Below are 21,453 nucleotides of genomic sequence, written 5' to 3'. Positions count from 1 at the left end.
AAGTGCAATTCGCTAAGAAACGTGTTCTCCATGGCTGAGCAAGCTCCCAAGGAAGGTACCTCTCGTCCAGCTGCGTGGCCGCAGTGCGCCTGCAGAGCTTAGAGCTTGCCACGCATCTGCTCTCGCTGTTCGACAGGTAGCAGAAGGCAAGGCGCGCGTTTTCCCGCGTTTTCTCGACGACCAGAGCCGGTTGATGTGCATGTAAGCGTAGCATATGAAACAAGAATAGCACGAAGCATTGGTAGTCAGGTGCCAAAGTCGCAGTATGGCATCAGGTGGCGATCGTATGTTTCTGTGGCCACCACTGGTTTGCAGCAAAGTGAATACCGCTAACTAAGAGCACTGTGTTGTAGCCCCAGTGGCGCAATTGGTTAGCGCACGGTACTTATAAGGCAGTAGCCGTGAGCAATACCGGGGTTGTGAGTTCGAGCCTCACCTGGGGCATACTTTTAATTCTTAGCAGCTGTCTCTGACAGCAACAGGAGGCTAGGTTTGAGATGTATCAGCTATTTGAGTAACATAATTGTGCATTCGAGACGCTAGCTGCGTCTTCCTCGGTAGTATAGTGGTTAGTATCCCCGCCTGTCACGCGGGAGACCGGGGTTCGATTCCCCGCCGGGGAGGCACATCCGATTTTTAATTGCTGCTCTATCACTCGCCGAACTTAGTGTAGGACGTTTGCGGCTACTAGCACCATATCTCTCGCACACAGGGATGTGTGTACAGCGCATCCTCGGTAGTATAGTGGTTAGTATCCCCGCCTGTCACGCGGGAGACCGGGGTTCGATTCCCCGCCGGGGAGATGCGATTTTTATCTCACAAACCTGTTCGAGTGTTGCGCGTATGGGGGTCGTAAGAGCATTAACTTTGCGATCGTGGAGTGTAGTTGGTGCGAAATCTTAAAAAATGCTACATCTTAGGAAGTGGTTCTCGCATTCTTCACACTTCAGAATTACGGGGTTTGCTGTTAACGCTGAATCAAAGCACCCCAGCCGACGCTGTGGGCGTAATAATCGAGCTCGACACAGTCCGCAAAAGAAATAATTTTAGCAGAGCGTGGTTTCGATCCACGGACCTCTGGGTTATGGGCACAGCACGCTTCCACTACGCCACTCTGCTGGCTGGGGTTGCGCCGGCTCTGCGCCACGTGACGTGGGACAATTGGAAAGTGTTGTCTGCGTCGCTTTCACACTCCTGTATTTAATTGCGTATCATCTCCTACAGCTCTCAGCTTGACTTGTCTCGACTTTGCTCGACTGACGCTACGCTGACGCTTGCAGGCAGCGATATTTACCACGATCGACTCGACATGCAGCTGCGAGATGCACAGGAGCAACAAAGCACTCCACGATGCGGCGACATACGAAATCCACTGGCCAGCTACGCGTCGGCAACTAACAAAATGCCGACCCTGCCAGGATTCGAACCTGGAATCTTCTGATCCGTAGTCAGACGCGTTATCCGTTGCGCCACAGGGCCAGTGGCAGCATTTCTTTCTACGAGACAAGTGCAATTCGCTAAGAAACGTGTTCTCCATGGCTGAGCAAGCTCCCAAGGAAGGTACCTCTCGTCCAGCTGCGTGGCCGCAGTGCGCCTGCAGAGCTTAGAGCTTGCCACGCATCTGCTCTCGCTGTTCGACAGGTAGCAGAAGGCAAGGCGCGCGTTTTCCCGCGTTTTCTCGACGACCAGAGCCGGTTGATGTGCATGTAAGCGTAGCATATGAAACAAGAATAGCACGAAGCATTGGTAGTCAGGTGCCAAAGTCGCAGTATGGCATCAGGTGGCGATCGTATGTTTCTGTGGCCACCACTGGTTTGCAGCAAAGTGAATACCGCTAACTAAGAGCACTGTGTTGTAGCCCCAGTGGCGCAATTGGTTAGCGCACGGTACTTATAAGGCAGTAGCCGTGAGCAATACCGGGGTTGTGAGTTCGAGCCTCACCTGGGGCATACTTTTAATTCTTAGCAGCTGTCTCTGACAGCAACAGGAGGCTAGGTTTGAGATGTATCAGCTATTTGAGTAACATAATTGTGCATTCGAGACGCTAGCTGCGTCTTCCTCGGTAGTATAGTGGTTAGTATCCCCGCCTGTCACGCGGGAGACCGGGGTTCGATTCCCCGCCGGGGAGGCACATCCGATTTTTAATTGCTGCTCTATCACTCGCCGAACTTAGTGTAGGACGTTTGCGGCTACTAGCACCATATCTCTCGCACACAGGGATGTGTGTACAGCGCATCCTCGGTAGTATAGTGGTTAGTATCCCCGCCTGTCACGCGGGAGACCGGGGTTCGATTCCCCGCCGGGGAGATGCGATTTTTATCTCACAAACCTGTTCGAGTGTTGCGCGTATGGGGGTCGTAAGAGCATTAACTTTGCGATCGTGGAGTGTAGTTGGTGCGAAATCTTAAAAAATGCTACATCTTAGGAAGTGGTTCTCGCATTCTTCACACTTCAGAATTACGGGGTTTGCTGTTAACGCTGAATCAAAGCACCCCAGCCGACGCTGTGGGCGTAATAATCGAGCTCGACACAGTCCGCAAAAGAAATAATTTTAGCAGAGCGTGGTTTCGATCCACGGACCTCTGGGTTATGGGCACAGCACGCTTCCACTACGCCACTCTGCTGGCTGGGGTTGCGCCGGCTCTGCGCCACGTGACGTGGGACAATTGGAAAGTGTTGTCTGCGTCGCTTTCACACTCCTGTATTTAATTGCGTATCATCTCCTACAGCTCTCAGCTTGACTTGTCTCGACTTTGCTCGACTGACGCTACGCTGACGCTTGCAGGCAGCGATATTTACCACGATCGACTCGACATGCAGCTGCGAGATGCACAGGAGCAACAAAGCACTCCACGATGCGGCGACATACGAAATCCACTGGCCAGCTACGCGTCGGCAACTAACAAAATGCCGACCCTGCCAGGATTCGAACCTGGAATCTTCTGATCCGTAGTCAGACGCGTTATCCGTTGCGCCACAGGGCCAGTGGCAGCATTTCTCTCTACGAGACAAGTGCAATTCGCTAAGAAACGTGTTCTCCATGGCTGAGCAAGCTCCCAAGGAAGGTACCTCTCGTCCAGCTGCGTGGCCGCAGTGCGCCTGCAGAGCTTAGAGCTTGCCACGCATCTGCTCTCGCTGTTCGACAGGTAGCAGAAGGCAAGGCGCGCGTTTTCCCGCGTTTTCTCGACGACCAGAGCCGGTTGATGTGCATGTAAGCGTAGCATATGAAACAAGAATAGCACGAAGCATTGGTAGTCAGGTGCCAAAGTCGCAGTATGGCATCAGGTGGCGATCGTATGTTTCTGTGGCCACCACTGGTTTGCAGCAAAGTGAATACCGCTAACTGAGAGCACTGTGTTGTAGCCCCAGTGGCGCAATTGGTTAGCGCACGGTACTTATAAGGCAGTAGCCGTGAGCAATGCCGGGGTTGTGAGTTCGAGCCTCACCTGGGGCATACTTTTAATTCTTAGCAGCTGTCTCTGACAGCAACAGGAGGCTAGGTTTGAGATGTATCAGCTATTTGAGTAACATAATTGTGCATTCGAGACGCTAGCTGCGTCTTCCTCGGTAGTATAGTGGTTAGTACCCCCGCCTGTCACGCGGGAGACCGGGGTTCGATTCCCCGCCGGGGAGGCACATCCGATTTTTAATTGCTGCTCTATCACTCGCCGAACTTAGTGTAGGACGTTTGCGGCTACTAGCACCATATCTCTCGCACACAGGGATGTGTGTACAGCGCATCCTCGGTAGGATAGTGGTTAGTATCCCCGCCTGTCACGCTGGAGACCGGGGTTCGATTCCCCGCCGTGGAGGTGCGTTTTTTATCTCACAAACCTGTTCGAGTGTTGCGCGTATGGGGGTCGTAAGAGCATTAACTTTGCGATCGTGGAGTGTAGTTGGTGCGAAATCTTAAAAAATGCTACATCTTAGGAAGTGGTTCTCGCATTCTTCACACTTCAGAATTACGGGGTTTGCTGTTAACGCTGAATCAAAGCACCCCAGCCGACGCTGTGGGCGTAATAATCGAGCTCGACACAGTCCGCAAAAGAAATAATTTTAGCAGAGCGTGGTTTCGATCCACGGACCTCTGGGTTATGGGCCCAGCACGCTTCCACTGCGCCACTCTGCTGGCTGGGGTTGCGCCGGCTCTGCGCCACGTGACGTGGGACACTTGGAAAGTGTTGTCTGCGTCGCTTTCACACGCCTGTATTTAATTGCGTATCATCTCCTACAGCTCTCAGCTTGACTTGTCTCGACTTTGCTCGACTGACGCTACGCTGACGCTTGCAGGCAGCGATATTTACCACGATCGACTCGACATGCAGCTGCGAGATGCACAGGAGCAACAAAGCACTCCACGATGCGGCGACATACGAAATCCACTGGCCAGCTACGCGTCGGCAACTAACAAAATGCCGACCTTGCCAGGATTCGAACCTGGAATCTTCTGATCCGTAGTCAGACGCGTTATCCGTTGCGCCACAGGGCCAGTGGCAGCATTTCTTTCTACGAGACAAGTGCAATTCGCTAAGAAACGTGTTCTCCATGGCTGAGCAAGCTCCCAACACGAAGCATTGGTAGTCAGGTGCCAAAGTCGCAGTATGGCATCAGGTGGCGATCGTATGTTTCTGTGGCCACCACTGGTTTGCAGCAAAGTGAATACCGCTAACTGAGAGCACTGTGTTGTAGCCCCAGTGGCGCAATTGGTTAGCGCACGGTACTTATAAGGCAGTAGCCGTGAGCAATGCCGGGGTTGTGAGTTCGAGCCTCACCTGGGGCATACTTTTAATTCTTAGCAGCTGTCTCTGACAGCAACAGGAGGCTAGGTTTGAGATGTATCAGTTATTTGAGTAACATAATTGTGCATTCGAGACGCTAGCTGCGTCTTCCTCGGTAGTATAGTGGTTAGTATCCCCGCCTGTCACGCGGGAGACCGGGGTTCGATTCCCCGCCGGGGAGGCACATCCGATTTTTAATTGCTGCTCTATCACTCGCCGAACTTAGTGTAGGACGTTTGCGGCTACTAGCACCATATCTCTCGCACACAGGGATGTGTGTACAGCGCATCCTCGGTAGTATAGTGGTTAGTATCCCCGCCTGTCACGCGGGAGACCATGGTTCGATTCCCCGCCGGGGAGATGCGATTTTTATCTCACAAACCTGTTCGAGTGTTGCGCGTATGGGGGTCGTAAGAGCATTAACTTTGCGATCGTGGAGTGTAGTTGGTGCGAAATCTTAAAAAATGCTACATCTTAGGAAGTGGTTCTCGCATTCTTCACACTTCAGAATTACGGGGTTTGCTGTTAACGCTGAATCAAAGCACCCCAGCCGACGCTGTGGGCGTAATAATCGAGCTCGACACAGTCCGCAAAAGAAATAATTTTAGCAGAGCGTGGTTTCGATCCACGGACCTCTGGGTTATGGGCCCAGCACGCTTCCACTGCGCCACTCTGCTGGCTGGGGTTGCGCCGGCTCTGCGCCACGTGACGTGGGACACTTGGAAAGTGTTGTCTGCCTCGCTTTCACACGCCTGTATTTAATTGCGTATCATCTCCTACAGCTCTCAGCTTGACTTGTCTCGACTTTGCTCGACTGACGCTACGCTGACGCTTGCAGGCAGCGATATTTACCACGATCGACTCGACATGCAGCTGCGAGATGCACAGGAGCAACAAAGCACTCCACGATGCGGCGACATACGAAATCCACTGGCCAGCTACGCGTCGGCAACTAACAAAATGCCGACCTTGCCAGGATTCGAACCTGGAATCTTCTGATCCGTAGTCAGACGCGTTATCCGTTGCGCCACAGGGCCAGTGGCAGCATTTCTTTCTACGAGACAAGTGCAATTCGCTAAGAAACGTGTTCTCCATGGCTGAGCAAGCTCCCAACACGAAGCATTGGTAGTCAGGTGCCAAAGTCGCAGTATGGCATCAGGTGGCGATCGTATGTTTCTGTGGCCACCACTGGTTTGCAGCAAAGTGAATACCGCTAACTGAGAGCACTGTGTTGTAGCCCCAGTGGCGCAATTGGTTAGCGCACGGTACTTATAAGGCAGTAGCCGTGAGCAATGCCGGGGTTGTGAGTTCGAGCCTCACCTGGGGCATACTTTTAATTCTTAGCAGCTGTCTCTGACAGCAACAGGAGGCTAGGTTTGAGATGTATCAGCTATTTGAGTAACATAATTGTGCATTCGAGACGCTAGCTGCGTCTTCCTCGGTAGTATAGTGGTTAGTATCCCCGCCTGTCACGCGGGATACCGGGGTTCGATTCCACGCCGGGGAGGCACATCCGATTTTTAATTGCTGCTCTATCACTCGCCGAACTTAGTGTAGGACGTTTGCGGCTACTAGCACCATATCTCTCGCACACAGGCATGTGTGTACAGCGCATCCTCGGTAGTATAGTGGTTAGTATCCCCGCCTGTCACGCGGGAGACCGGGGTTCGATTCCCCGCCGGGGAGATGCGATTTTTATCTCACAAACCTGTTCGAGTGTTGCGCGTATGGGGGTCGTAAGAGCATAAACTTTGCGATCGTGGAGTGTAGTTGGTGCGAAATCTTAAAAAATGCTACATCTTAGGAAGTGGTTCTCGCATTCTTCACACTTCAGAATTACGGGGTTTGCTGTTAACGCTGAATCAAAGCACCCCAGCCGACGCTGTGGGCGTAATAATCGAGCTCGACACAGTCCGCAAAAGAAATAATTTTAGCAGAGCGTGGTTTCGATCCACGGACCTCTGGGTTATGGGCCCAGCACGCTTCCACTGCGCCACTCTGCTGGCTGGGGTTGCGCCGGCTCTGCGCCACGTGACGTGGGACAATTGGAAAGTGTTGTCTGCGTCGCTTTCACACGCCTGTATTTAATTGCGTATCATCTCCTACAGCTCTCAGCTTGACTTGTCTCGACTTTGCTCGACTGACGCTACGCTGACGCTTGCAGGCAGCGATATTTACCACGATCGACTCGACATGCAGCTGCGAGATGCACAGGAGCAACAAAGCACTCCACGATGCGGCGACATACGAAATCCACTGGCCAGCTACGCGTCGGCAACTAACAAAATGCCGACCCTGCCAGGATTCGAACCTGGAATCTTCTGATCCGTAGTCAGACGCGTTATCCGTTGCGCCACAGGGCCAGTGGCAGCATTTCTTTCTACGAGACAAGTGCAATTCGCTAAGAAACGTGTTCTCCATGGCTGAGCAAGCTCCCAAGGAAGGTACCTCTCGTCCAGCTGCGTGGCCGCAGTGCGCCTGCAGAGCTTAGAGCTTGCCACGCATCTGCTCTCGCTGTTCGACAGGTAGCAGAAGGCAAGGCGCGCGTTTTCCCGCGTTTTCTCGACGACCAGAGCCGGTTGATGTGCATGTAAGCGTAGCATATGAAACAAGAATAGCACGAAGCATTGGTAGTCATGTGCCAAAGTCGCAGTATGGCATCAGGTGGCGATCGTATGTTTCTGTGGCCACCACTGGTTTGCAGCAAAGTGAATACCGCTAACTGAGAGCACTGTGTTGTAGCCCCAGTGGCGCAATTGGTTAGCGCACGGTACTTATAAGGCAGTAGCCGTGAGCAATGCCGGGGTTGTGAGTTCGAGCCTCACCTGGGGCATACTTTTAATTCTTAGCAGCTGTCTCTGACAGCAACAGGAGGCTAGGTTTGAGATGTATCAGCTATTTGAGTAACATAATTGTGCATTCGAGACGCTAGCTGCGTCTTCCTCGGTAGTATAGTGGTTAGTATCCCCGCCTGTCACGCGAGAGACCGGGGTTCGATTCCCCGCCGGGGAGGCACATCCGATTTTTAATTGCTGCTCTATCACTCGCCGAACTTAGTGTAGGACGTTTGCGGCTACTAGCACCATATCTCTCGCACACAGGGATGTGTGTACAGCGCATCCTCGGTAGTATAGTGGTTAGTATCCACGCCTGTCACGCGGGAGACCATGGTTCGATTCCCCGCCGGGGAGATGCGATTTTTATCTCACAAACCTGTTCGAGTGTTGCGCGTATGGGGGTCGTAAGAGCATTAACTTTGCGATCGTGGAGTGTAGTTGGTGCGAAATCTTAAAAAATGCTACATCTTAGGAAGTGGTTCTCGCATTCTTCACACTTCAGAATTACTGGGTTTGCTGTTAACGCTGAATCAAAGCACCCCAGCCGACGCTGTGGGCGTAATAATCGAGCTCGACACAGTCCGCAAAAGAAATAATTTTAGCAGAGCGTGGTTTCGATCCACGGACCTCTGGGTTATGGGCCCAGCACGCTTCCACTGCGCCACTCTGCTGGCTGGGGTTGCGCCGGCTCTGCGCCACGTGACGTGGGACACTTGGAAAGTGTTGTCTGCGTCGCTTTCACACGCCTGTATTTAATTGCGTATCATCTCCTACAGCTCTCAGCTTGACTTGTCTCGACTTTGCTCGACTGACGCTACGCTGACGCTTGCAGGCAGCGATATTTACCACGATCGACTCGACATGCAGCTGCGAGATGCACAGGAGCAACAAAGCACTCCACGATGCGGCGACATACGAAATCCACTGGCCAGCTACGCGTCGGCAACTAACAAAATGCCGACCTTGCCAGGATTCGAACCTGGAATCTTCTGATCCGTAGTCAGACGCGTTATCCGTTGCGCCACAGGGCCAGTGGCAGCATTTCTTTCTACGAGACAAGTGCAATTCGCTAAGAAACGTGTTCTCCATGGCTGAGCAAGCTCCCAACACGAAGCATTGGTAGTCAGGTGCCAAAGTCGCAGTATGGCATCAGGTGGCGATCGTATGTTTCTGTGGCCACCACTGGTTTGCAGCAAAGTGAATACCGCTAACTGAGAGCACTGTGTTGTAGCCCCAGTGGCGCAATTGGTTAGCGCACGGTACTTATAAGGCAGTAGCCGTGAGCAATGCCGGGGTTGTGAGTTCGAGCCTCACCTGGGGCATACTTTTAATTCTTAGCAGCTGTCTCTGACAGCAACAGGAGGCTAGGTTTGAGATGTATCAGCTATTTGAGTAACATAATTGTGCATTCGAGACGCTAGCTGCGTCTTCCTCGGTAGTATAGTGGTTAGTATCCCCGCCTGTCACGCGGGATACCGGGGTTCGATTCCACGCCGGGGAGGCACATCCGATTTTTAATTGCTGCTCTATCACTCGCCGAACTTAGTGTAGGACGTTTGCGGCTACTAGCACCATATCTCTCGCACACAGGCATGTGTGTACAGCGCATCCTCGGTAGTATAGTGGTTAGTATCCCCGCCTGTCACGCGGGAGACCGGGGTTCGATTCCCCGCCGGGGAGATGCGATTTTTATCTCACAAACCTGTTCGAGTGTTGCGCGTATGGGGGTCGTAAGAGCATAAACTTTGCGATCGTGGAGTGTAGTTGGTGCGAAATCTTAAAAAATGCTACATCTTAGGAAGTGGTTCTCGCATTCTTCACACTTCAGAATTACGGGGTTTGCTGTTAACGCTGAATCAAAGCACCCCAGCCGACGCTGTGGGCGTAATAATCGAGCTCGACACAGTCCGCAAAAGAAATAATTTTAGCAGAGCGTGGTTTCGATCCACGGACCTCTGGGTTATGGGCCCAGCACGCTTCCACTGCGCCACTCTGCTGGCTGGGGTTGCGCCGGCTCTGCGCCACGTGACGTGGGACAATTGGAAAGTGTTGTCTGCGTCGCTTTCACACGCCTGTATTTAATTGCGTATCATCTCCTACAGCTCTCAGCTTGACTTGTCTCGACTTTGCTCGACTGACGCTACGCTGACGCTTGCAGGCAGCGATATTTACCACGATCGACTCGACATGCAGCTGCGAGATGCACAGGAGCAACAAAGCACTCCACGATGCGGCGACATACGAAATCCACTGGCCAGCTACGCGTCGGCAACTAACAAAATGCCGACCCTGCCAGGATTCGAACCTGGAATCTTCTGATCCGTAGTCAGACGCGTTATCCGTTGCGCCACAGGGCCAGTGGCAGCATTTCTTTCTACGAGACAAGTGCAATTCGCTAAGAAACGTGTTCTCCATGGCTGAGCAAGCTCCCAAGGAAGGTACCTCTCGTCCAGCTGCGTGGCCGCAGTGCGCCTGCAGAGCTTAGAGCTTGCCACGCATCTGCTCTCGCTGTTCGACAGGTAGCAGAAGGCAAGGCGCGCGTTTTCCCGCGTTTTCTCGACGACCAGAGCCGGTTGATGTGCATGTAAGCGTAGCATATGAAACAAGAATAGCACGAAGCATTGGTAGTCATGTGCCAAAGTCGCAGTATGGCATCAGGTGGCGATCGTATGTTTCTGTGGCCACCACTGGTTTGCAGCAAAGTGAATACCGCTAACTGAGAGCACTGTGTTGTAGCCCCAGTGGCGCAATTGGTTAGCGCACGGTACTTATAAGGCAGTAGCCGTGAGCAATGCCGGGGTTGTGAGTTCGAGCCTCACCTGGGGCATACTTTTAATTCTTAGCAGCTGTCTCTGACAGCAACAGGAGGCTAGGTTTGAGATGTATCAGCTATTTGAGTAACATAATTGTGCATTCGAGACGCTAGCTGCGTCTTCCTCGGTAGTATAGTGGTTAGTATCCCCGCCTGTCACGCGAGAGACCGGGGTTCGATTCCCCGCCGGGGAGGCACATCCGATTTTTAATTGCTGCTCTATCACTCGCCGAACTTAGTGTAGGACGTTTGCGGCTACTAGCACCATATCTCTCGCACACAGGGATGTGTGTACAGCGCATCCTCGGTAGTATAGTGGTTAGTATCCACGCCTGTCACGCGGGAGACCATGGTTCGATTCCCCGCCGGGGAGATGCGATTTTTATCTCACAAACCTGTTCGAGTGTTGCGCGTATGGGGGTCGTAAGAGCATTAACTTTGCGATCGTGGAGTGTAGTTGGTGCGAAATCTTAAAAAATGCTACATCTTAGGAAGTGGTTCTCGCATTCTTCACACTTCAGAATTACTGGGTTTGCTGTTAACGCTGAATCAAAGCACCCCAGCCGACGCTGTGGGCGTAATAATCGAGCTCGACACAGTCCGCAAAAGAAATAATTTTAGCAGAGCGTGGTTTCGATCCACGGACCTCTGGGTTATGGGCCCAGCACGCTTCCACTGCGCCACTCTGCTGGCTGGGGTTGCGCCGGCTCTGCGCCACGTGACGTGGGACACTTGGAAAGTGTTGTCTGCGTCGCTTTCACACGCCTGTATTTAATTGCGTATCATCTCCTACAGCTCTCAGCTTGACTTGTCTCGACTTTGCTCGACTGACGCTACGCTGACGCTTGCAGGCAGCGATATTTACCACGATCGACTCGACATGCAGCTGCGAGATGCACAGGAGCAACAAAGCACTCCACGATGCGGCGACATACGAAATCCACTGGCCAGCTACGCGTCGGCAACTAACAAAATGCCGACCTTGCCAGGATTCGAACCTGGAATCTTCTGATCCGTAGTCAGACGCGTTATCCGTTGCGCCACAGGGCCAGTGGCAGCATTTCTTTCTACGAGACAAGTGCAATTCGCTAAGAAACGTGTTCTCCATGGCTGAGCAAGCTCCCAACACGAAGCATTGGTAGTCAGGTGCCAAAGTCGCAGTATGGCATCAGGTGGCGATCGTATGTTTCTGTGGCCACCACTGGTTTGCAGCAAAGTGAATACCGCTAACTGAGAGCACTGTGTTGTAGCCCCAGTGGCGCAATTGGTTAGCGCACGGTACTTATAAGGCAGTAGCCGTGAGCAATGCCGGGGTTGTGAGTTCGAGCCTCACCTGGGGCATACTTTTAATTCTTAGCAGCTGTCTCTGACAGCAACAGGAGGCTAGGTTTGAGATGTATCAGCTATTTGAGTAACATAATTGTGCATTCGAGACGCTAGCTGCGTCTTCCTCGGTAGTATAGTGGTTAGTATCCCCGCCTGTCACGCGGGATACCGGGGTTCGATTCCACGCCGGGGAGGCACATCCGATTTTTAATTGCTGCTCTATCACTCGCCGAACTTAGTGTAGGACGTTTGCGGCTACTAGCACCATATCTCTCGCACACAGGCATGTGTGTACAGCGCATCCTCGGTAGTATAGTGGTTAGTATCCCCGCCTGTCACGCGGGAGACCGGGGTTCGATTCCCCGCCGGGGAGATGCGATTTTTATCTCACAAACCTGTTCGAGTGTTGCGCGTATGGGGGTCGTAAGAGCATAAACTTTGCGATCGTGGAGTGTAGTTGGTGCGAAATCTTAAAAAATGCTACATCTTAGGAAGTGGTTCTCGCATTCTTCACACTTCAGAATTACGGGGTTTGCTGTTAACGCTGAATCAAAGCTCCCCAGCCGACGCTGTGGGCGTAATAATCGAGCTCGACACAGTCCGCAAAAGAAATAATTTTAGCAGAGCGTGGTTTCGATCCACGGACCTCTGGGTTATGGGCCCAGCACGCTTCCACTGCGCCACTCTGCTGGCTGGGGTTGCGCCGGCTCTGCGCCACGTGACGTGGGACAATTGGAAAGTGTTGTCTGCGTCGCTTTCACACGCCTGTATTTAATTGCGTATCATCTCCTACAGCTCTCAGCTTGACTTGTCTCGACTTTGCTCGACTGACGCTACGCTGACGCTTGCAGGCAGCGATATTTACCACGATCGACTCGACATGCAGCTGCGAGATGCACAGGAGCAACAAAGCACTCCACGATGCGGCGACATACGAAATCCACTGGCCAGCTACGCGTCGGCAACTAACAAAATGCCGACCCTGCCAGGATTCGAACCTGGAATCTTCTGATCCGTAGTCAGACGCGTTATCCGTTGCGCCACAGGGCCAGTGGCAGCATTTCTTTCTACGAGACAAGTGCAATTCGCTAAGAAACGTGTTCTCCATGGCTGAGCAAGCTCCCAAGGAAGGTACCTCTCGTCCAGCTGCGTGGCCGCAGTGCGCCTGCAGAGCTTAGAGCTTGCCACGCATCTGCTCTCGCTGTTCGACAGGTAGCAGAAGGCAAGGCGCGCGTTTTCCCGCGTTTTCTCGACGACCAGAGCCGGTTGATGTGCATGTAAGCGTAGCATATGAAACAAGAATAGCACGAAGCATTGGTAGTCAGGTGCCAAAGTCGCAGTATGGCATCAGGTGGCGATCGTATGTTTCTGTGGCCACCACTGGTTTGCAGCAAAGTGAATACCGCTAACTGAGAGCACTGTGTTGTAGCCCCAGTGGCGCAATTGGTTAGCGCACGGTACTTATAAGGCAGTAGCCGTGAGCAATGCCGGGGTTGTGAGTTCGAGCCTCACCTGGGGCATACTTTTAATTCTTAGCAGCTGTCTCTGACAGCAACAGGAGGCTAGGTTTGAGATGTATCAGCTATTTGAGTAACATAATTGTGCATTCGAGACGCTAGCTGCGTCTTCCTCGGTAGTATAGTGGTTAGTATCCCCGCCTGTCACGCGGGAGACCGGGGTTCGATTCCCCGCCGGGGAGGCACATCCGATTTTTAATTGCTGCTCTATCACTCGCCGAACTTAGTGTAGGACGTTTGCGGCTACTAGCACCATATCTCTCGCACACAGGGATGTGTGTACAGCGCATCCTCGGTAGTATAGTGGTTAGTATCCCCGCCTGTCACGCGGGAGACCATGGTTCGATTCCCCGCCGGGGAGATGCGATTTTTATCTCACAAACCTGTTCGAGTGTTGCGCGTATGGGGGTCGTAAGAGCATTAACTTTGCGATCGTGGAGTGTAGTTGGTGCGAAATCTTAAAAAATGCTACATCTTAGGAAGTGGTTCTCGCATTCTTCACACTTCAGAATTACGGGGTTTGCTGTTAACGCTGAATCAAAGCACCCCAGCCGACGCTGTGGGCGTAATAATCGAGCTCGACACAGTCCGCAAAAGAAATAATTTTAGCAGAGCGTGGTTTCGATCCACGGACCTCTGGGTTATGGGCCCAGCACGCTTCCACTGCGCCACTCTGCTGGCTGGGGTTGCGCCGGCTCTGCGCCACGTGACGTGGGACACTTGGAAAGTGTTGTCTGCGTCGCTTTCACACGCCTGTATTTAATTGCGTATCATCTCCTACAGCTCTCAGCTTGACTTGTCTCGACTTTGCTCGACTGACGCTACGCTGACGCTTGCAGGCAGCGATATTTACCACGATCGACTCGACATGCAGCTGCGAGATGCACAGGAGCAACAAAGCACTCCACGATGCGGCGACATACGAAATCCACTGGCCAGCTACGCGTCGGCAACTAACAAAATGCCGACCTTGCCAGGATTCGAACCTGGAATCTTCTGATCCGTAGTCAGACGCGTTATCCGTTGCGCCACAGGGCCAGTGGCAGCATTTCTTTCTACGAGACAAGTGCAATTCGCTAAGAAACGTGTTCTCCATGGCTGAGCAAGCTCCCAACACGAAGCATTGGTAGTCAGGTGCCAAAGTCGCAGTATGGCATCAGGTGGCGATCGTATGTTTCTGTGGCCACCACTGGTTTGCAGCAAAGTGAATACCGCTAACTGAGAGCACTGTGTTGTAGCCCCAGTGGCGCAATTGGTTAGCGCACGGTACTTATAAGGCAGTAGCCGTGAGCAATGCCGGGGTTGTGAGTTCGAGCCTCACCTGGGGCATACTTTTAATTCTTAGCAGCTGTCTCTGACAGCAACAGGAGGCTAGGTTTGAGATGTATCAGCTATTTGAGTAACATAATTGTGCATTCGAGACGCTAGCTGCGTCTTCCTCGGTAGTATAGTGGTTACTATCCCCGCCTGTCACGCGGGATACCGGGGTTCGATTCCACGCCGGGGAGGCACATCCGATTTTTAATTGCTGCTCTATCACTCGCCGAACTTAGTGTAGGACGTTTGCGGCTACTAGCACCATATCTCTCGCACACAGGCATGTGCGTACAGCGCATCCTCGGTAGTATAGTGGTTAGTATCCCCGCCTGTCACGCGGGAGACCGGGGTTCGATTCCCCGCCGGGGAGATGCGATTTTTATCTCACAAACCTGTTCGAGTGTTGCGCGTATGGGGGTCGTAAGAGCATAAACTTTGCGATCGTGGAGTGTAGTTGGTGCGAAATCTTAAAAAATGCTACATCTTAGGAAGTGGTTCTCGCATTCTTCACACTTCAGAATTACGGGGTTTGCTGTTAACGCTGAATCAAAGCACCCCAGCCGACGCTGTGGGCGTAATAATCGAGCGCGACACAGTCCGCAAAAGAAATAATTTTAGCAGAGCGTGGTTTCGATCCACGGACCTCTGGGTTATGGGCCCAGCACGCTTCCACTGCGCCACTCTGCTGGCTGGGGTTGCGCCGGCTCTGCGCCACGTGACGTGGGACACTTGGAAAGTGTTGTCTGCGTCGCTTTCACACGCCTGTATTTAATTGCGTATCATCTCCTACAGCTCTCAGCTTGACTTGTCTCGACTTTGCTCGACTGACGCTACGCTGACGCTTGCAGGCAGCGATATTTACCACGATCGACTCGACATGCAGCTGCGAGATGCACAGGAGCAACAAAGCACTCCACGATGCGGCGACATACGAAATCCACTGGCCAGCTACGCGTCGGCAACTAACAAAATGCCGACCTTGCCAGGATTCGAACCTGGAATCTTCTGATCCGTAGTCAGACGCGTTATCCGTTGCGCCACAGGGCCAGTGGCAGCATTTCTTTCTACGAGACAAGTGCAATTCGCTAAGAAACGTGTTCTCCATGGCTGAGCAAGCTCCCAACACGAAGCATTGGTAGTCAGGTGCCAAAGTCGCAGTATGGCATCAGGTGGCGATCGTATGTTTCTGTGGCCACCACTGGTTTGCAGCAAAGTGAATACCGCTAACTGAGAGCACTGTGTTGTAGCCCCAGTGGCGCAATTGGTTAGCGCACGGTACTTATAAGGCAGTAGCCGTGAGCAATGCCGGGGTTGTGAGTTCGAGCCTCACCTGGGGCATACTTTTAATTCTTAGCAGCTGTCTCTGACAGCAACAGGAGGCTAGGTTTGAGATGTATCAGCTATTTGAGTAACATAATTGTGCATTCGAGACGCTAGCTGCGTCTTCCTCGGTAGTATAGTGGTTAGTATCCCCGCCTGTCACGCGGGATACCGGGGTTCGATTCCACGCCGGGGAGGCACATCCGATTTTTAATTGCTGCTCTATCACTCGCCGAACTTAGTGTAGGACGTTTGCGGCTACTAGCACCATATCTCTCGCACACAGGCATGTGCGTACAGCGCATCCTCGGTAGTATAGTGGTTAGTATCCCCGCCTGTCACGCGGGAGACCGGGGTTCGATTCCCCGCCGGGGAGATGCGATTTTTATCTCACAAACCTGTTCGAGTGTTGCGCGTATGGGGGTCGTAAGAGCATAAACTTTGCGATCGTGGAGTGTAGTTGGTGCGAAATCTTAAAAAATGCTACATCTTAGGAAGTGGTTCTCGCATTCTTCACACTTCAGAATTACGGGGTTTGCTGTTAACGCTGAATCAAAGCACCCCAGCCGACGCTGTGGGCGTAATAATCGAGCGCGACACAGTCCGCAAAAGAAATAATTTTAGCAGAGCGTGGTTTCGATCCACGGACCTCTGGGTTATGGGCCCAGCACGCTTCCACTGCGCCACTCTGCTGGCTGGGGTTGCGCCGGCTCTGCGCCACGTGACGTGGGACAATTGGAAAGTGTTGTCTGCGTCGCTTTCACACGCCTGTATTTAATTGCGTATCATCTCCTACAGCTCTCAGCTTGACTTGTCTCGACTTTGCTCGACTGACGCTACGCTGACGCTTGCAGGCAGCGATATTTACCACGATCGACTCGACATGCAGCTGCGAGATGCACAGGAGCAACAAAGCACTCCACGATGCGGCGACATACGAAATCCACTGGCCAGCTACGCGTCGGCAACTAACAAAATGCCGACCCTGCCAGGATTCGAACCTGGAATCTTCTGATCCGTAGTCAGACGCGTTATCCGTTGCGCCACAGGGCCAGTGGCAGCATTTCTTTCTACGAGACAAGTGCAATTCGCTAAGAAACGTGTTCTCCATGGCTGAGCAAGTTCCCAAGGAAGGTACCTCTCGTCCAGCTGCGTGGCCGCAGTGCGCCTGCAGAGCTTAGAGCTTGCCACGCATCTGCTCTCGCTGTTCGACAGGTAGCAGAAGGCAAGGCGCGCGTTTTCCCGCGTTTTCTCGACGACCAGAGCCGGTTGATGTGCATGTAAGCGTAGCATATGAAACAAGAATAGCACGAAGCATTGGTAGTCAGGTGCCAAAGTCGCAGTATGGCATCAGGTGGCGATCGTATGTTTCTGTGGCCACCACTGGTTTGCAGCAAAGTGAATACCGCTAACTGAGAGCACTGTGTTGTAGCCCCAGTGGCGCAATTGGTTAGCGCACGGTACTTATAAGGCAGTAGCCGTGAGCAATGCCGGGGTTGTGAGTTCGAGCCTCACCTGGGGCATACTTTTAATTCTTAGCAGCTGTCTCTGACAGCAACAGGAGGCTAGGTTTGAGATGTATCAGCTATTTGAGTAACATAATTGTGCATTCGAGACGCTAGCTGCGTCTTCCTCGGTAGTATAGTGGTTAGTATCCCCGCCTGTCACGCGGGAGACCGGGGTTCGATTCCCCGCCGGGGAGGCACATCCGATTTTTAATTGCTGCTCTATCACTCGCCGAACTTAGTGTAGGACGTTTGCGGCTACTAGCACCATATCTCTCGCACACAGGGATGTGTGTACAGCGCATCCTCGGTAGTATAGTGGTTAGTATCCCCGCCTGTCACGCGGGAGACCATGGTTCGATTCCCCGCCGGGGAGATGCGATTTTTATCTCACAAACCTGTTCGAGTGTTGCGCGTATGGGGGTCGTAAGAGCATTAACTTTGCGATCGTGGAGTGTAGTTGGTGCGAAATCTTAAAAAATGCTACATCTTAGGAAGTGGTTCTCGCATTCTTCACACTTCAGAATTACGGGGTTTGCTGTTAACGCTGAATCAAAGCACCCCAGCCGACGCTGTGGGCGTAATAATCGAGCTCGACACAGTCCGCAAAAGAAATAATTTTAGCAGAGCGTGGTTTCGATCCACGGACCTCTGGGTTATGGGCCCAGCACGCTTCCACTGCGCCACTCTGCTGGCTGGGGTTGCGCCGGCTCTGCGCCACGTGACGTGGGACACTTGGAAAGTGTTGTCTGCGTCGCTTTCACACGCCTGTATTTAATTGCGTATCATCTCCTACAGCTCTCAGCTTGACTTGTCTCGACTTTGCTCGACTGACGCTACGCTGACGCTTGCAGGCAGCGATATTTACCACGATCGACTCGACATGCAGCTGCGAGATGCACAGGAGCAACAAAGCACTCCACGATGCGGCGACATACGAAATCCACTGGCCAGCTACGCGTCGGCAACTAACAAAATGCCGACCTTGCCAGGATTCGAACCTGGAATCTTCTGATCCGTAGTCAGACGCGTTATCCGTTGCGCCACAGGGCCAGTGGCAGCATTTCTTTCTACGAGACAAGTGCAATTCGCTAAGAAACGTGTTCTCCATGGCTGAGCAAGCTCCCAACACGAAGCATTGGTAGTCAGGTGCGAAAGTCGCAGTATGGCATCAGGTGGCGATCGTATGTTTCTGTGGCCACCACTGGTTTGCAGCAAAGTGAATACCGCTAACTGAGAGCACTGTGTTGTAGCCCCAGTGGCGCAATTGGTTAGCGCGCGGTACTTATAAGGCAGTAGCCGTGAGCAATGCCGGGGTTGTGAGTTCGAGCCTCACCTGGGGCATACTTTTAATGCTTAGCAGCTGTCTCTGACAGCAACAGGAGGCTAGGTTTGAGATGTATCAGCTATTTGAGTAACATAATTGTGCATTCGAGACGCTAGCTGCGTCTTCCTCGGTAGTATAGTGGTTAGTATCCCCGCCTGTCACGCGGGATACCGGGGTTCGATTCCCCGCCGGGGAGGCACATCCGATTTTTAATTGCTGCTCTATCACTCGCCGAACTTAGTGTAGGACGTTTGCGGCTACTAGCACCATATCTCTCGCACACAGGCATGTGTGTACAGCGCATCCTCGGTAGTATAGTGGTTAGTATCCCCGCCTGTCACGCGGGAGACCGGGGTTCGATTCCCCGCCGGGGAGATGCGATTTTTATCTCACAAACCTGTTCGAGTGTTGCGCGTATGGGGGTCGTAAGAGCATTAACTTTGCGATCGTGGAGTGTAGTTGGTGCGAAATCTTAAAAAATGCTACATCTTAGGAAGTGGTTCTCGCATTCTTCACACTTCAGAATTACGGGGTTTGCTGTTAACGCTGAATCAAAGCACCCCAGCCGACGCTGTGGGCGTAATAATCGAGCTCGACACAGTCCGCAAAAGAAATAATTTTAGCAGAGCGTGGTTTCGATCCACGGACCTCTGGGTTATGGGCCCAGCACGCTTCCACTGCGCCACTCTGCTGGCTGGGGTTGCGCCGGCTCTGCGCCACGTGACGTGGGACACTTGGAAAGTGTTGTCTGCGTCGCTTTCACACGCCTGTATTTAATTGCGTATCATCTCCTACAGCTCTCAGCTTGACTTGTCTCGACTTTGCTCGACTGACGCTACGCTGACGCTTGCAGGCAGCGATATTTACCACGATCGACTCGACATGCAGCTGCGAGATGCACAGGAGCAACAAAGCACTCCACGATGCGGCGACATACGAAATCCACTGGCCAGCTACGCGTCGGCAACTAACAAAATGCCGACCCTGCCAGGATTCGAACCTGGAATCTTCTGATCCGTAGTCAGACGCGTTATCCGTTGCGCCACAGGGCCAGTGGCAGCATTTCTTTCTACGAGACAAGTGCAATTCGCTAAGAAACGTGTTCTCCATGGCTGAGCAAGCTCCCAAGGAAGGTACCTCTCGTCCAGCTGCGTGGCCGCAGTGCGCCTGCAGAGCTTAGAGCTTGCCACGCATCTGCTCTCGCTGTTCGACAGGTAGCAGAAGGCAAGGCGCGCGTTTTCCCGCGTTTTCTCGACGACCAGAGCCGGTTGATGTGCATGTAAGCGTAGCATATGAAACAAGAATAGCACGAAGCATTGGTAGTCAGGTGCCAAAGTCGCAGTATGGCATCAGGTGGCGATCGTATGTTTCTGTGGCCACCACTGGTTTGCAGCAAAGTGAATACCGCTAACTGAGAGCACTGTGTTGTAGCCCCAGTGGCGCAATTGGTTAGCGCACGGTACTTATAAGGCAGTAGCCGTGAGCAATGCCGGGGTTGTGAGTTCGAGCCTCACCTGGGGCATACTTTTAATTCTTAGCAGCTGTCTCTGACAGCAACAGGAGGCTAGGTTTGAGATGTATCAGCTATTTGAGTAACATAATTGTGCATTCGAGACGCTAGCTGCGTCTTCCTCGGTAGTATAGTGGTTAGTATCCCCGCCTGTCACGCGGGAGACCGGGGTTCGATTCCCCGCCGGGGAGGCACATCCGATTTTTAATTGCTGCTCTATCACTCGCCGAACTTAGTGTAGGACGTTTGCGGCTACTAGCACCATATCTCTCGCACACAGGGATGTGTGTACAGCGCATCCTCGGTAGTATAGTGGTTAGTATCCCCGCCTGTCACGCGGGAGACCATGGTTCGATTCCCCGCCGGGGAGATGCGATTTTTATCTCACAAACCTGTTCGAGTGTTGCGCGTATGGGGGTCGTAAGAGCATTAACTTTGCGATCGTGGAGTGTAGTTGGTGCGAAATCTTAAAAAATGCTACATCTTAGGAAGTGGTTCTCGCATTCTTCACACTTCAGAATTACGGGGTTTGCTGTTAACGCTGAATCAAAGCACCCCAGCCGACGCTGTGGGCGTAATAATCGAGCTCGACACAGTCCGCAAAAGAAATAATTTTAGCAGAGCGTGGTTTCGATCCACGGACCTCTGGGTTATGGGCCCAGCACGCTTCCACTGCGCCACTCTGCTGGCTGGGGTTGCGCCGGCTCTGCGCCACGTGACGTGGGACACTTGGAAAGTGTTGTCTGCGTCGCTTTCACACGCCTGTATTTAATTGCGTATCATCTCCTACAGCTCTCAGCTTGACTTGTCTCGACTTTGCTCGACTGACGCTACGCTGACGCTTGCAGGCAGCGATATTTACCACGATCGACTCGACATGCAGCTGCGAGATGCACAGGAGCAACAAAGCACTCCACGATGCGGCGACATACGAAATCCACTGGCCAGCTACGCGTCGGCAACTAACAAAATGCCGACCTTGCCAGGATTCGAACCTGGAATCTTCTGATCCGTAGTCAGACGCGTTATCCGTTGCGCCACAGGGCCAGTGGCAGCATTTCTTTCTACGAGACAAGTGCAATTCGCTAAGAAACGTGTTCTCCATGGCTGAGCAAGCTCCCAAGGAAGGTACCTCTCGTCCAGCTGCGTGGCCGCAGTGCGCCTGCAGAGCTTAGAGCTTGCCACGCATCTGCTCTCGCTGTTC

At 52.7% G+C, this 21,453-nt stretch overlaps 61 non-coding genes across 61 annotated transcripts; 33 read left to right on the top strand and 28 right to left on the bottom strand.

Annotated features, from left to right (window-relative positions):
• Positions 1-352: 352 nt before the first annotated feature.
• On the top strand, positions 353-444 carry Trnai-uau (transfer RNA isoleucine (anticodon UAU)). Its single transcript is given in 2 exon segments — positions 353-390; positions 409-444. It is a non-coding gene; the product is annotated as a tRNA-Ile (tRNA).
• A 107-nt stretch (positions 445-551) lies between these two features.
• Trnad-guc (transfer RNA aspartic acid (anticodon GUC)) lies at positions 552-623 on the top strand. The gene has a single exon. It is a non-coding gene; the product is annotated as a tRNA-Asp (tRNA).
• Positions 624-730: 107 nt separating this feature from the next.
• On the top strand, positions 731-802 carry Trnad-guc (transfer RNA aspartic acid (anticodon GUC)). Its single transcript has one exon. It is a non-coding gene; the product is annotated as a tRNA-Asp (tRNA).
• Positions 803-1,406: 604 nt separating this feature from the next.
• Positions 1,407-1,479, bottom strand: Trnar-acg (transfer RNA arginine (anticodon ACG)). The gene has a single exon. It is a non-coding gene; the product is annotated as a tRNA-Arg (tRNA).
• A 378-nt stretch (positions 1,480-1,857) lies between these two features.
• Trnai-uau (transfer RNA isoleucine (anticodon UAU)) lies at positions 1,858-1,949 on the top strand. The gene is given in 2 exon segments: positions 1,858-1,895; positions 1,914-1,949. It is a non-coding gene; the product is annotated as a tRNA-Ile (tRNA).
• Positions 1,950-2,056: 107 nt separating this feature from the next.
• On the top strand, positions 2,057-2,128 carry Trnad-guc (transfer RNA aspartic acid (anticodon GUC)). The gene has a single exon. It is a non-coding gene; the product is annotated as a tRNA-Asp (tRNA).
• A 107-nt stretch (positions 2,129-2,235) lies between these two features.
• Positions 2,236-2,307, top strand: Trnad-guc (transfer RNA aspartic acid (anticodon GUC)). The gene has a single exon. It is a non-coding gene; the product is annotated as a tRNA-Asp (tRNA).
• A 604-nt stretch (positions 2,308-2,911) lies between these two features.
• On the bottom strand, positions 2,912-2,984 carry Trnar-acg (transfer RNA arginine (anticodon ACG)). Its single transcript has one exon. It is a non-coding gene; the product is annotated as a tRNA-Arg (tRNA).
• A 378-nt stretch (positions 2,985-3,362) lies between these two features.
• On the top strand, positions 3,363-3,454 carry Trnai-uau (transfer RNA isoleucine (anticodon UAU)). Its single transcript is given in 2 exon segments — positions 3,363-3,400; positions 3,419-3,454. It is a non-coding gene; the product is annotated as a tRNA-Ile (tRNA).
• A 107-nt stretch (positions 3,455-3,561) lies between these two features.
• Positions 3,562-3,633, top strand: Trnad-guc (transfer RNA aspartic acid (anticodon GUC)). The gene has a single exon. It is a non-coding gene; the product is annotated as a tRNA-Asp (tRNA).
• Positions 3,634-4,057: 424 nt separating this feature from the next.
• On the bottom strand, positions 4,058-4,129 carry Trnam-cau (transfer RNA methionine (anticodon CAU)). Its single transcript has one exon. It is a non-coding gene; the product is annotated as a tRNA-Met (tRNA).
• A 287-nt stretch (positions 4,130-4,416) lies between these two features.
• On the bottom strand, positions 4,417-4,489 carry Trnar-acg (transfer RNA arginine (anticodon ACG)). Its single transcript has one exon. It is a non-coding gene; the product is annotated as a tRNA-Arg (tRNA).
• A 199-nt stretch (positions 4,490-4,688) lies between these two features.
• On the top strand, positions 4,689-4,780 carry Trnai-uau (transfer RNA isoleucine (anticodon UAU)). Its single transcript is given in 2 exon segments — positions 4,689-4,726; positions 4,745-4,780. It is a non-coding gene; the product is annotated as a tRNA-Ile (tRNA).
• A 107-nt stretch (positions 4,781-4,887) lies between these two features.
• On the top strand, positions 4,888-4,959 carry Trnad-guc (transfer RNA aspartic acid (anticodon GUC)). Its single transcript has one exon. It is a non-coding gene; the product is annotated as a tRNA-Asp (tRNA).
• Positions 4,960-5,383: 424 nt separating this feature from the next.
• Positions 5,384-5,455, bottom strand: Trnam-cau (transfer RNA methionine (anticodon CAU)). Its single transcript has one exon. It is a non-coding gene; the product is annotated as a tRNA-Met (tRNA).
• A 287-nt stretch (positions 5,456-5,742) lies between these two features.
• Trnar-acg (transfer RNA arginine (anticodon ACG)) lies at positions 5,743-5,815 on the bottom strand. The gene has a single exon. It is a non-coding gene; the product is annotated as a tRNA-Arg (tRNA).
• A 199-nt stretch (positions 5,816-6,014) lies between these two features.
• Trnai-uau (transfer RNA isoleucine (anticodon UAU)) lies at positions 6,015-6,106 on the top strand. Its single transcript is given in 2 exon segments — positions 6,015-6,052; positions 6,071-6,106. It is a non-coding gene; the product is annotated as a tRNA-Ile (tRNA).
• Positions 6,107-6,392: 286 nt separating this feature from the next.
• Positions 6,393-6,464, top strand: Trnad-guc (transfer RNA aspartic acid (anticodon GUC)). Its single transcript has one exon. It is a non-coding gene; the product is annotated as a tRNA-Asp (tRNA).
• Positions 6,465-6,709: 245 nt separating this feature from the next.
• Positions 6,710-6,781, bottom strand: Trnam-cau (transfer RNA methionine (anticodon CAU)). Its single transcript has one exon. It is a non-coding gene; the product is annotated as a tRNA-Met (tRNA).
• A 287-nt stretch (positions 6,782-7,068) lies between these two features.
• On the bottom strand, positions 7,069-7,141 carry Trnar-acg (transfer RNA arginine (anticodon ACG)). Its single transcript has one exon. It is a non-coding gene; the product is annotated as a tRNA-Arg (tRNA).
• A 378-nt stretch (positions 7,142-7,519) lies between these two features.
• Trnai-uau (transfer RNA isoleucine (anticodon UAU)) lies at positions 7,520-7,611 on the top strand. The gene is given in 2 exon segments: positions 7,520-7,557; positions 7,576-7,611. It is a non-coding gene; the product is annotated as a tRNA-Ile (tRNA).
• Positions 7,612-7,718: 107 nt separating this feature from the next.
• Positions 7,719-7,790, top strand: Trnad-guc (transfer RNA aspartic acid (anticodon GUC)). The gene has a single exon. It is a non-coding gene; the product is annotated as a tRNA-Asp (tRNA).
• A 424-nt stretch (positions 7,791-8,214) lies between these two features.
• Trnam-cau (transfer RNA methionine (anticodon CAU)) lies at positions 8,215-8,286 on the bottom strand. The gene has a single exon. It is a non-coding gene; the product is annotated as a tRNA-Met (tRNA).
• Positions 8,287-8,573: 287 nt separating this feature from the next.
• Positions 8,574-8,646, bottom strand: Trnar-acg (transfer RNA arginine (anticodon ACG)). The gene has a single exon. It is a non-coding gene; the product is annotated as a tRNA-Arg (tRNA).
• Positions 8,647-8,845: 199 nt separating this feature from the next.
• Positions 8,846-8,937, top strand: Trnai-uau (transfer RNA isoleucine (anticodon UAU)). The gene is given in 2 exon segments: positions 8,846-8,883; positions 8,902-8,937. It is a non-coding gene; the product is annotated as a tRNA-Ile (tRNA).
• A 286-nt stretch (positions 8,938-9,223) lies between these two features.
• On the top strand, positions 9,224-9,295 carry Trnad-guc (transfer RNA aspartic acid (anticodon GUC)). Its single transcript has one exon. It is a non-coding gene; the product is annotated as a tRNA-Asp (tRNA).
• Positions 9,296-9,540: 245 nt separating this feature from the next.
• Positions 9,541-9,612, bottom strand: Trnam-cau (transfer RNA methionine (anticodon CAU)). Its single transcript has one exon. It is a non-coding gene; the product is annotated as a tRNA-Met (tRNA).
• A 287-nt stretch (positions 9,613-9,899) lies between these two features.
• On the bottom strand, positions 9,900-9,972 carry Trnar-acg (transfer RNA arginine (anticodon ACG)). The gene has a single exon. It is a non-coding gene; the product is annotated as a tRNA-Arg (tRNA).
• Positions 9,973-10,350: 378 nt separating this feature from the next.
• Trnai-uau (transfer RNA isoleucine (anticodon UAU)) lies at positions 10,351-10,442 on the top strand. The gene is given in 2 exon segments: positions 10,351-10,388; positions 10,407-10,442. It is a non-coding gene; the product is annotated as a tRNA-Ile (tRNA).
• Positions 10,443-10,549: 107 nt separating this feature from the next.
• Trnad-guc (transfer RNA aspartic acid (anticodon GUC)) lies at positions 10,550-10,621 on the top strand. The gene has a single exon. It is a non-coding gene; the product is annotated as a tRNA-Asp (tRNA).
• Positions 10,622-11,045: 424 nt separating this feature from the next.
• Trnam-cau (transfer RNA methionine (anticodon CAU)) lies at positions 11,046-11,117 on the bottom strand. Its single transcript has one exon. It is a non-coding gene; the product is annotated as a tRNA-Met (tRNA).
• A 287-nt stretch (positions 11,118-11,404) lies between these two features.
• On the bottom strand, positions 11,405-11,477 carry Trnar-acg (transfer RNA arginine (anticodon ACG)). Its single transcript has one exon. It is a non-coding gene; the product is annotated as a tRNA-Arg (tRNA).
• Positions 11,478-11,676: 199 nt separating this feature from the next.
• Positions 11,677-11,768, top strand: Trnai-uau (transfer RNA isoleucine (anticodon UAU)). The gene is given in 2 exon segments: positions 11,677-11,714; positions 11,733-11,768. It is a non-coding gene; the product is annotated as a tRNA-Ile (tRNA).
• A 286-nt stretch (positions 11,769-12,054) lies between these two features.
• Positions 12,055-12,126, top strand: Trnad-guc (transfer RNA aspartic acid (anticodon GUC)). Its single transcript has one exon. It is a non-coding gene; the product is annotated as a tRNA-Asp (tRNA).
• A 245-nt stretch (positions 12,127-12,371) lies between these two features.
• Trnam-cau (transfer RNA methionine (anticodon CAU)) lies at positions 12,372-12,443 on the bottom strand. The gene has a single exon. It is a non-coding gene; the product is annotated as a tRNA-Met (tRNA).
• A 287-nt stretch (positions 12,444-12,730) lies between these two features.
• Positions 12,731-12,803, bottom strand: Trnar-acg (transfer RNA arginine (anticodon ACG)). The gene has a single exon. It is a non-coding gene; the product is annotated as a tRNA-Arg (tRNA).
• A 378-nt stretch (positions 12,804-13,181) lies between these two features.
• Trnai-uau (transfer RNA isoleucine (anticodon UAU)) lies at positions 13,182-13,273 on the top strand. Its single transcript is given in 2 exon segments — positions 13,182-13,219; positions 13,238-13,273. It is a non-coding gene; the product is annotated as a tRNA-Ile (tRNA).
• A 107-nt stretch (positions 13,274-13,380) lies between these two features.
• Trnad-guc (transfer RNA aspartic acid (anticodon GUC)) lies at positions 13,381-13,452 on the top strand. Its single transcript has one exon. It is a non-coding gene; the product is annotated as a tRNA-Asp (tRNA).
• Positions 13,453-13,876: 424 nt separating this feature from the next.
• Positions 13,877-13,948, bottom strand: Trnam-cau (transfer RNA methionine (anticodon CAU)). Its single transcript has one exon. It is a non-coding gene; the product is annotated as a tRNA-Met (tRNA).
• Positions 13,949-14,235: 287 nt separating this feature from the next.
• On the bottom strand, positions 14,236-14,308 carry Trnar-acg (transfer RNA arginine (anticodon ACG)). The gene has a single exon. It is a non-coding gene; the product is annotated as a tRNA-Arg (tRNA).
• A 199-nt stretch (positions 14,309-14,507) lies between these two features.
• Positions 14,508-14,599, top strand: Trnai-uau (transfer RNA isoleucine (anticodon UAU)). The gene is given in 2 exon segments: positions 14,508-14,545; positions 14,564-14,599. It is a non-coding gene; the product is annotated as a tRNA-Ile (tRNA).
• A 286-nt stretch (positions 14,600-14,885) lies between these two features.
• Positions 14,886-14,957, top strand: Trnad-guc (transfer RNA aspartic acid (anticodon GUC)). The gene has a single exon. It is a non-coding gene; the product is annotated as a tRNA-Asp (tRNA).
• Positions 14,958-15,202: 245 nt separating this feature from the next.
• Trnam-cau (transfer RNA methionine (anticodon CAU)) lies at positions 15,203-15,274 on the bottom strand. Its single transcript has one exon. It is a non-coding gene; the product is annotated as a tRNA-Met (tRNA).
• A 287-nt stretch (positions 15,275-15,561) lies between these two features.
• On the bottom strand, positions 15,562-15,634 carry Trnar-acg (transfer RNA arginine (anticodon ACG)). Its single transcript has one exon. It is a non-coding gene; the product is annotated as a tRNA-Arg (tRNA).
• Positions 15,635-15,833: 199 nt separating this feature from the next.
• Positions 15,834-15,925, top strand: Trnai-uau (transfer RNA isoleucine (anticodon UAU)). The gene is given in 2 exon segments: positions 15,834-15,871; positions 15,890-15,925. It is a non-coding gene; the product is annotated as a tRNA-Ile (tRNA).
• A 286-nt stretch (positions 15,926-16,211) lies between these two features.
• Trnad-guc (transfer RNA aspartic acid (anticodon GUC)) lies at positions 16,212-16,283 on the top strand. The gene has a single exon. It is a non-coding gene; the product is annotated as a tRNA-Asp (tRNA).
• Positions 16,284-16,528: 245 nt separating this feature from the next.
• Positions 16,529-16,600, bottom strand: Trnam-cau (transfer RNA methionine (anticodon CAU)). The gene has a single exon. It is a non-coding gene; the product is annotated as a tRNA-Met (tRNA).
• Positions 16,601-16,887: 287 nt separating this feature from the next.
• Positions 16,888-16,960, bottom strand: Trnar-acg (transfer RNA arginine (anticodon ACG)). The gene has a single exon. It is a non-coding gene; the product is annotated as a tRNA-Arg (tRNA).
• A 378-nt stretch (positions 16,961-17,338) lies between these two features.
• On the top strand, positions 17,339-17,430 carry Trnai-uau (transfer RNA isoleucine (anticodon UAU)). The gene is given in 2 exon segments: positions 17,339-17,376; positions 17,395-17,430. It is a non-coding gene; the product is annotated as a tRNA-Ile (tRNA).
• A 107-nt stretch (positions 17,431-17,537) lies between these two features.
• On the top strand, positions 17,538-17,609 carry Trnad-guc (transfer RNA aspartic acid (anticodon GUC)). Its single transcript has one exon. It is a non-coding gene; the product is annotated as a tRNA-Asp (tRNA).
• A 424-nt stretch (positions 17,610-18,033) lies between these two features.
• On the bottom strand, positions 18,034-18,105 carry Trnam-cau (transfer RNA methionine (anticodon CAU)). The gene has a single exon. It is a non-coding gene; the product is annotated as a tRNA-Met (tRNA).
• A 287-nt stretch (positions 18,106-18,392) lies between these two features.
• Positions 18,393-18,465, bottom strand: Trnar-acg (transfer RNA arginine (anticodon ACG)). Its single transcript has one exon. It is a non-coding gene; the product is annotated as a tRNA-Arg (tRNA).
• A 199-nt stretch (positions 18,466-18,664) lies between these two features.
• On the top strand, positions 18,665-18,756 carry Trnai-uau (transfer RNA isoleucine (anticodon UAU)). The gene is given in 2 exon segments: positions 18,665-18,702; positions 18,721-18,756. It is a non-coding gene; the product is annotated as a tRNA-Ile (tRNA).
• Positions 18,757-18,863: 107 nt separating this feature from the next.
• Positions 18,864-18,935, top strand: Trnad-guc (transfer RNA aspartic acid (anticodon GUC)). Its single transcript has one exon. It is a non-coding gene; the product is annotated as a tRNA-Asp (tRNA).
• A 107-nt stretch (positions 18,936-19,042) lies between these two features.
• Trnad-guc (transfer RNA aspartic acid (anticodon GUC)) lies at positions 19,043-19,114 on the top strand. The gene has a single exon. It is a non-coding gene; the product is annotated as a tRNA-Asp (tRNA).
• A 245-nt stretch (positions 19,115-19,359) lies between these two features.
• Positions 19,360-19,431, bottom strand: Trnam-cau (transfer RNA methionine (anticodon CAU)). The gene has a single exon. It is a non-coding gene; the product is annotated as a tRNA-Met (tRNA).
• Positions 19,432-19,718: 287 nt separating this feature from the next.
• On the bottom strand, positions 19,719-19,791 carry Trnar-acg (transfer RNA arginine (anticodon ACG)). Its single transcript has one exon. It is a non-coding gene; the product is annotated as a tRNA-Arg (tRNA).
• A 378-nt stretch (positions 19,792-20,169) lies between these two features.
• On the top strand, positions 20,170-20,261 carry Trnai-uau (transfer RNA isoleucine (anticodon UAU)). Its single transcript is given in 2 exon segments — positions 20,170-20,207; positions 20,226-20,261. It is a non-coding gene; the product is annotated as a tRNA-Ile (tRNA).
• A 107-nt stretch (positions 20,262-20,368) lies between these two features.
• Positions 20,369-20,440, top strand: Trnad-guc (transfer RNA aspartic acid (anticodon GUC)). The gene has a single exon. It is a non-coding gene; the product is annotated as a tRNA-Asp (tRNA).
• Positions 20,441-20,864: 424 nt separating this feature from the next.
• Positions 20,865-20,936, bottom strand: Trnam-cau (transfer RNA methionine (anticodon CAU)). The gene has a single exon. It is a non-coding gene; the product is annotated as a tRNA-Met (tRNA).
• A 287-nt stretch (positions 20,937-21,223) lies between these two features.
• On the bottom strand, positions 21,224-21,296 carry Trnar-acg (transfer RNA arginine (anticodon ACG)). Its single transcript has one exon. It is a non-coding gene; the product is annotated as a tRNA-Arg (tRNA).
• Between the last annotated feature and the right edge of the window lie 157 nt (positions 21,297-21,453).

The sequence above is a fragment of the Schistocerca serialis genome, chromosome 9, assembly GCF_023864345.2.
Source record: "Schistocerca serialis cubense isolate TAMUIC-IGC-003099 chromosome 9, iqSchSeri2.2, whole genome shotgun sequence".
Taxonomy (NCBI): domain Eukaryota; kingdom Metazoa; phylum Arthropoda; class Insecta; order Orthoptera; family Acrididae; genus Schistocerca; species Schistocerca serialis.
This window is presented reverse-complemented; position numbering and strand designations above follow the sequence as displayed.